We start from the raw sequence: 8676 nt of genomic DNA on the forward strand, positions 1-8676 counted from the left end.
TATAGACTAAACCTAAACAAGTGTTTTGTTGTTGTTATCAGCACCTATAGACAAAACCTAAACAAGTGTTTTGTTGTTGTTATCATTACCTATAGACAAAACCTAAACAAGTGTTTTGTTGTTGTTATCATTACCTACAGACAAAACCTAAGCAAGTGTTTTGTTGTTGTTATCATTACCTACAGACAAAACCTAAACAAGTGATTTACTGTTGTTATCATTACCTACAGACAAGAATGGTTTTCTCCATTGGCATAACAAACAGAAGAGAAATCTTCATAAAACTCATTGACTATTAGGGTTTCCGAAAGAGGAGAAACTGTTATTCAATGTAGTGGTTAAAAGAGAACACAAGAAAAAAGGCAGTTTTCAATATTTTCGTTATTTTCTTGTTGTAATTCTTCGTGTGATACAATATTGTCGGTAAAAATTAGAGCCTGAATTTTGAAGAATACTTTATGGATTTCTTACTAACCTGTGAAAATTATAGCGTGTGTAAAATGAATGTCAAATGTTATAAATCCTTTAATATTCACAGCATAAGGAAAATTGTTATAATGATTCTTTTAAACGAACAGTAAGTAACCGGAATATCAAAAGTTAGAACCCAAACAGATTTTGATAAAAAGTTTAGAAAAAACGAACTTTATACTTCAGATATAGATATATAAGATTTTTTTTTAATTTTAACCAACGTTTCGCCTTTGCGGCTTCATTAGGGTTAATATACACAATTATTCTATGACTGTTATTTCTGCTGCAGCAAACTAGTTTCGCTGAATCCACAGTTCATCAGTGCTGCTTGGAAGAGCGAAACAAATAAATAAAGTAGGCTTCTGTTACTTTTATTATTTCTTTCAACTTAAAAATTACAAATAATATCTTATGAAGCAATGACGCTATGTTAACTACAGGTGATATATCATTTATATTTTGATGACTCAGATATGCCAGCTGATTAAATAATCTTAATTAATTAGGTGGCTGGTAATTATACAGTTGTGTATGTTAACCCTGATGAAGCCGCAAAGGCGAAACGTTGGTTAAAATAAAAAAATGCTTTTATATATATCTGGAGTATAAAGGTCGTTTTTTCTAAACTTTTTTATCAAAATGTGTAAATCCCACTAGTATGCACTAAAACTTTTGAAAGACAACTCATAAACAGACCAACAGCGAAAATATGTACATATGTGGCTGATTTTATAGGTATTAAACATAAATCTTATAAAAAGGAATTAGAAAAAACTGTTGACTTAAGCTCTACATAATGTAGCATTACAGATTATTACCATTAAATTCTAAGTAAAATAGTGAATGAAAAATACGAATATCAGAACTGACCAAATATCAGTGATGTTCCATCATAATGTAGAAAACACAATAAATTGTCTATTATTTGGAAGCTGCTACCAATGTTAGGGGATTGGGGAGAAAAAAAATAAGAGGGTTTTCAAACACCGCGAGAATTACTACAGAAGTAACGGAAACGCCAATTTATAAAAAAAGTGTAACACTCCACTATCTAGCCCCCCTCCCAGTGGCACAGCGGTATGTCTGCGGATTTATAGCGCTAGAATCCGGATTTCGATACCCGTAGTGGGCAGAGCACAGATAGTCCATTGTGTAGCTTTGTGCTTAATTACAAACAAACAAACCACTACCTAGAATGATCTTCAAAAATAAAATTAATTATAAGTTCAATTATGGTACTACACTCCCTTAAAATAACTCACTGTCTTTTAAGAACTACAAACATTTCTTCACAAACTGATATCTTCATCTATAGGTGGACGTGGAAAATGTTGCGTGCAAAATATAGTTAATGCTAACCTCCAAAACTAAACTCATTTGAAAAGTGTGACAGAATGCTTATACAAATAAGAACACTTAATGGAATCAATAAACGTGAATTGCCGAACAGTTATTCGAGCTGAGCTTACTGAATACACGGTAAAACATAAACCATAAAACAGTGCAGAGCGTACAAAACCTACTGTTGACACTTGAAAGAATAATCGTGGAATAACGCCATGCGCAAGAATTTAGATTTGGCTGCTACTGAGGATGGCACATTAAACACATACATACTATATAGATATATATGTATACACACATAACATATCAACACACGCACATACATCATATATATATATATACAGGAAAAAACAGCATTACATTCACCAAAATGACCGAGTACGTATGCATAGAGATATTAGACGGGGGTTACGGTCCCCTGCTTGACCCCATATATGCTCACCCTTGTCACAAGAAGATCATTGTTTGTTTCGTAACTGTTAGTTTTGAAGCTAACTAGAAGAAATCAGCTATGAAAATCGCAAAATACTATCGATGTTTTCTATGCTTTGATGTTTTATTTTAAAGCCACATCTTATTGCGTTTAGATTAATTTTAACGTTTAACTCAATAAAGAGTTGGAGTACTAACAGTTTAAAGTGTTTTATTTCAGAATTTCGCGCAAAGCTATCTATCTGTGTATAGCCGTCTCTAATTTTGAACATATAAACTAGAAGGAAGGCAACTAGTCAGCATGAACCATCGCCAATTTTGGGGCTACTCTTTTTTGAAAAGTTGGTTTTGATTATCACTCTTATAACGCATTTATGACTTCAAAGTAAGGAACGCGACTTTGCGGCAAAGAGACGCAAAATATGGACCAGTTCGGCACGCTAACCACCAGGTCACGCCCGGCCCTTGACAGAAGTAGAAAGCAGCTATAGAGTTAATAGTCTCTACAACCATCTCTTCAACTACTCTCGTTTGGTGGAATAATGGGATTTATCGCCATTCTTACAGCGCACCCATAATCCCAAAATGAGGGTCGCGTTTTTGCAGCAACATATCGCAAACCTCGTATTCACACTCCAGGTACGTTAACCATTAGGCTACGCCAGGCTTATTTCTACAGCGAAACCCTTACAATTACGTTTTTTATGAACTTATGAACATATTATAATGGAACAATAGTCTATAAATTACTTATCACAAGCTAGCGATTAAGTCCACGTTATAGAAACGTTAAAGAAAATATGAAAGAAATATGTAATGATATCTGAAATGTGTTGCATTGACATGTATGAATACGGTATTCAGGTTCACTGATTTCCGATAGATAGTTACAAGTATCTGCAAAAAAAAGCACTCTTTGGAAATATTATGGTATAAGATATTTTTGGGCACAGACAACAATGAAAAACATACGCAGATAAACAAATAAAATGAATTTCATTCACTAAAAAAGTTTTAAATTTTAACTTACTGGTCAGCTTTTAATTTGTCACATATCTTTAACTGGGTGCAGAAATTGGAGAGTACGGTTTTCACGCATGCGTAAATAAAGACACGATCCAAAATGCTAAACGGAGAGATTTAAAATAATGAAGATATCTCTCTTTTAAATGGTGCCAAGATATCAGTACTGTAGCTTATAATCCTTACATTATCTATGTACGATCATTTCCATTAGACATATATTCAGGGAAAATAAACCCCTAAATGGTACAAGTTTATTTACTACTCCTCGGAATAGCTATTCTTTCACCCCAGGAGGGTAGATATAGAAAAAGGGCAGAGGAGGTATAAGTCTTGTGGATTTTATATATAATCTTTGTCTAAAGTGGAGGATTCGTGCAAATTTACGATATTCCCATATATGATTTACACAATGTATATGAAGAACAAATGTTCGAAAATCTAGAAAAATTACCTAAAGGTTTGTTTGTTTGAAGTTAAGCACAAAGCAACACAATGGGCTATCTGTTCTCTGCCCACCACGGGTATCGAAACCTGGTTTCTAGCGTTGTAAGTCAGCAAACATACCGCTGTGCCACTGTGGGGCTTATCTAAAGGAAGATATGCTCTTCACTGGTTATGGAATAATAAAACATGAAGATATTTCTAATAATCATACGAGTTTAAAAATTTTGAAGGCACCCGTCAGAAGAAAGGAGGAATTTTGGTTAACTGGGTTAATCATTTTTAATGCTAAGTTGTTTATTTCCATTTAAACTCGCTGAAAACAGTCCAAGGCCCTTTTCTTGACAATTTCACAAAATAATAACTTGTCATTGAACGAAGACAAGAAAACTTGTCATGATAACGAGATTAATCTGTTGAAAATATTCATTAAAACGAATGATAAGATTTAATTGTCATCATGTCGAGTTTAATAATTATCTATCCATTTTAACCTACAGATAGCCAAGCAACTACTAAACATGCGCAACTAGCACATCTGTAGAACTGCGATTTTCGACTTTTCACTCTCATCTTGAACAGAAGAATTATACATCATGTTTGAATTTGCTAGCACATGTTAATTATTTTTTAAATTCAATAATAGATTGAAACAATTTATTGAATGTTATACTACTAGGTGTAACGTTAGAAGAAATTATGTAGGCTAAGAAATAAGCTATTTACTGGCAGGATTAGCCCTAATAATTCAATCATTATCAGGGGCAGCACTATAAGGTGGGGTTATTTTATAAAAAGAATTTAAGTGATTTATGTGAAAGTCAAGCGTTTATTAAACAAGAGGGAATCCTCAATAGCCACGGCTCTTGAAATTCTTTTAGGCAGAATTAGAGTAAATTAATCTTTGAGACCTTTTTAGCTGCGGCATAGCGACTCATAGAACGGCTTTGAGTTTTTCAAGTATAAACTTTTAGCTCGTAGCTCCGTCATCTCTTGACCAACTTGAGATCTAATTTCAGTTTTGGACTCAGGAGGTCAAACCCTTTCTATTGACATATTTCACCACGCCCAAAATATTATAGATTAATTTACTCTAATCCTGCCTAAAATAATTTCAATTTGAGGGTATGTAATGAAAGAACAAAACCAAAAAAAAAAAACATGACAATAGAAAATGTTTGAGTTAAGTTAAATGGTGTTGAAAATAGCATGGTTGTATTTCTTTAGTTATTTAACTGTTAAATTCTAAAATAGGAACGATAATTTTGGACAACTCTGTATATATATTTCTCATAAATATTTCTTTCTTTATGGCACCTGATCTTTGTTAACTTTCATTTGAATGATAAGTACTGTTATTATCCGTAAATATCGCTATATTATATAATTGTATGAGCCTGGTATTTTCAGTGACATGTGATTAAACTTTCTGGTATATGTCTAGCAGCTAGTATAAAGTCATACGCATATGTCATAGACGTCTAGTAAGTCGTGGTATATTTTTACTGAGGATTCACATTTAACTGGTAGCTCTCAGAATAGGTGTCTGAAGATCGACATGTTTTGGTATATGAGCCACAAGTCCTGCCATATAAATGTCCACGAATCGTTTATTAATAGATATATTCACATACACCGTATTTTGAAAATAGTACATGAACTGGGATGAGATGGGTACTCAATGTGAAAGCATGAATGATTTTGAGGATCATTATATATTCACATACATCGTATTTTGAAAATATACATGAACTGGGATGAGATGGGTACTCACTGTGAAAGCATGAATCATTTTGAGGATCATTATATTCAGGGTTTATAACTAAGGGAATTGCACAGTTTTTATCAACTCGGTAGTTTTAAGGCAGTTTCAAGCAATTTTTTTTTATATTCAAAAAATTCTTAATAATGTTGTTTATAGTTCGTGTTGGACGGATTTTAAAGGATAAAAATAAACAAATACGAAGAAAAACGCTACAGTTTAATACTAAGGTAAAACTAACGGCATATAATGATAAGTAGACCTTTTCGTAAACACAATGGGAAACTGGTTGTATAATAAAGAAGTGGCGTCATATATGAAAATATATTCAGTCACGCACGCTATAAAGTTATGGCCTTAAGTGTTACAGTGAAAGATAATTAAATGTTGTTACTTATAAGGATGTCATACAAAACTAGTATCAGAAATTGTTCCAGTATAACTGAATTTTGGGAGAGATATAGATAATTTGTTTGTTTGTTCGTTAAGCAACCTAATGTGTTATCTGTCCTATGCCAACTGCAAGTATCGAAACCTAATTTACCTCATATTTACCGCTGAGCCACTTGGACTCACTATTGACAAGCAAGATTTACTTTGATAAATAACCGTATATAGATATCTATGAAAAGCAATTAAAATATTTAACTAGAATTATATCCAATAACAGATCGCTTTGTGATAATTTATTGGGATAATCAATCATTTTTGAAAAACATTTTAGGAATTAATTACATGTTTCTTTCCTTGTGTATTGGTGATTAGTAAAATTCGGTGTGATTGACTTTTTAAAATGAAATTCAGAGCAAGGAGACCGATAACAAGTAAGGGTACAATATTAACTCTAGTATTGTTTCCAAGATAATTTGTAATTGAGCAAACTGCTCTATGATGTTGTAACTTTTCAAATGTGTATGAAAAGTTGAGAAACTAACATTTTTGGAACCTTTTGTGTACTGACAGTAATGTAACGAAACCAAATAAACGCTGATCTTATAAATACAGGATGTGTCTCCTTTTCGGTCTCTACTTCTTTCGGCAGAGGTCTATAGCTTGTTTTATTGGACTCTTCCTCTACCGACGTACTCTGCCGTCTCTCTTCCGCGCAGAATTCAGAAGAAGTATGGCGACGTTCATTGTCGTATGTCAGTGCAATAAATGTGAATAGAAATCTACCTACTAATTTTTACCTTTGTCAGAATTGTGCATAAATAGACACAATAATAAAGCTTAACAAATTACAATTCACTGATTAAAAATTAATAATTTACCTCGAAGATTCTTACTTTTTACGCATCACTTTTATCGGACAAATATGAAAAATTGAAGATTATCGTAATGATGACAAGAATGGCAATATTTCTTATCCACAGATAAATAAATAATTTGTTCAAAACAACAACATTTTTATCTTTTTTCATTATTCTCGCCGTCTCGTCTAGCTGATTTACTGTTATCTGCCATCTTGATCTCTCCCACACGTTTGTAGTTTTCTTTCTGCAGGCAAGAATATTCTTCTTTTGGCAAGGGTTGGTGGATACCGGAAAAACTCAGCCTTAGAGTTGAAGCAGAAAAACAATGAAATGTTATAGATGTCATTACAGCAAGAAAAAGAAACCTTAAGTGAGTCACTTAGTGAAGGGGGAAAGAATTGAAAAAGAAACAACTACTACCGAACAAGTCTATGGCTCTGTAATCAAATATGATTGAAGGCTATAAAATTTATGCTTTGCCTGAGTAATAACAATATTATAATGAGTAATTTACTTTAAATTCCGTACTTCTAGGAGGAGTGGTAAGTAAATTAGAGAAAAGAGAAGAAGACCTAGAAAACAAATGTCACAATTGTGATCTAATCATTTTCTTCAACATTTTCTCTACATTGAGCACTTAACATTTTAATGTACATGATTTCTACGTGATATGTGGCCACGTTATTCATCTTATTCGCTTTATTAAATCTGTCCTTATTAAGTGATCTAATCATTTTCTTCAACATTTTCTCTACATTGAGCACTTAATATTTTAGGCAATATTCTGTGTGATTTTAAAAATTCTTTCCGTGTGGCCATCATTTTAGTGCGTGCCATGAGGTTTTACTGAGTTATATTCAAAATTTAATCAAACTACTTTATAATCGTGATGTACGAACCAACTTGACATCAAAGCGTAGTTAATAATTTAACTTTTAATATTTCATAAATGTTAAGTTCTTAATTTTATATGACAATATCAAAAAAAAAAATCTCAATTTGATGACGCTTGCCAAGTTTGATCGTGCTAACTTCAAAACTGTGGGAGAGTTAGCTGGACATACATACAAAGCTCCAAACTGAATTAATATAGGATAATCCGATCACGTTCTCCAGTTTCTTCTTTTCGTTGAGCATTTAATATTTTAATGTACATGATTTCTACGTGATATATGGCCACGTTCTACATCTTATTCTCTTTATTATTAAATCTGTCCTTATTAACTCTGTGTGTCTGATAAAGATCTTTTTATATATTTCTTTTACATCCTAAGCTATTATAAAATACCTGCATTCTGCTGAGGGATTAAAAGACCCTCTTATGATTCACAGAGGCCCCAGTGTGCTGGTCCAGTTTCTCCAGTATACTTATATAACTATCGCTAGGTGGTCTGTACCTCATCTCCCTCCAACATAAAAAAAGTTAGGATACACACCCGTGATACACGAGTCGGGCAAAGAACACAATATTCGATGCATATTCTCGTTCAATGACCTACTATTTCATCCCAATCATGCCTGCATGATTTTGTGGACGATAAAAGAAGGACTACGGCATATAGATAAGGATACCCCCACGCCACCCTGAGTTCGTCTGCCAAGTTTGGTTCTGCTAGCTCCAAAACTGTGTAAGGGGTTTGCTATACAAAGATACGTATATGGCTCCCCCGGAACACCGAGAAGCACCAAGAGCATAAAATCTAATGCCCGAATCGGGTTGAGGGGCTCTGAAGACCTACTATTAGATCTCATTATTCCTGGCTGACTTTCCGGGACGTTTAAGTTCTTGGCCATATAGCTAAGGACATCCCCCAGGCCACCCAGAGTAATCATGCTTTTGCTGTAATTTGTAACAACTTTTATTAATGAAACACAAAAAAGGGACTAAACTTGAAGGTTTATTTGTTAGTTTTAGAACAAAACCACATTCAATTATCTGCTGTG

This window comes from Limulus polyphemus, unplaced genomic scaffold (assembly GCF_000517525.1).
Source record: "Limulus polyphemus unplaced genomic scaffold, Limulus_polyphemus-2.1.2 Scaffold32, whole genome shotgun sequence".
Taxonomy (NCBI): Eukaryota; Metazoa; Arthropoda; class Merostomata; order Xiphosura; family Limulidae; genus Limulus; species Limulus polyphemus.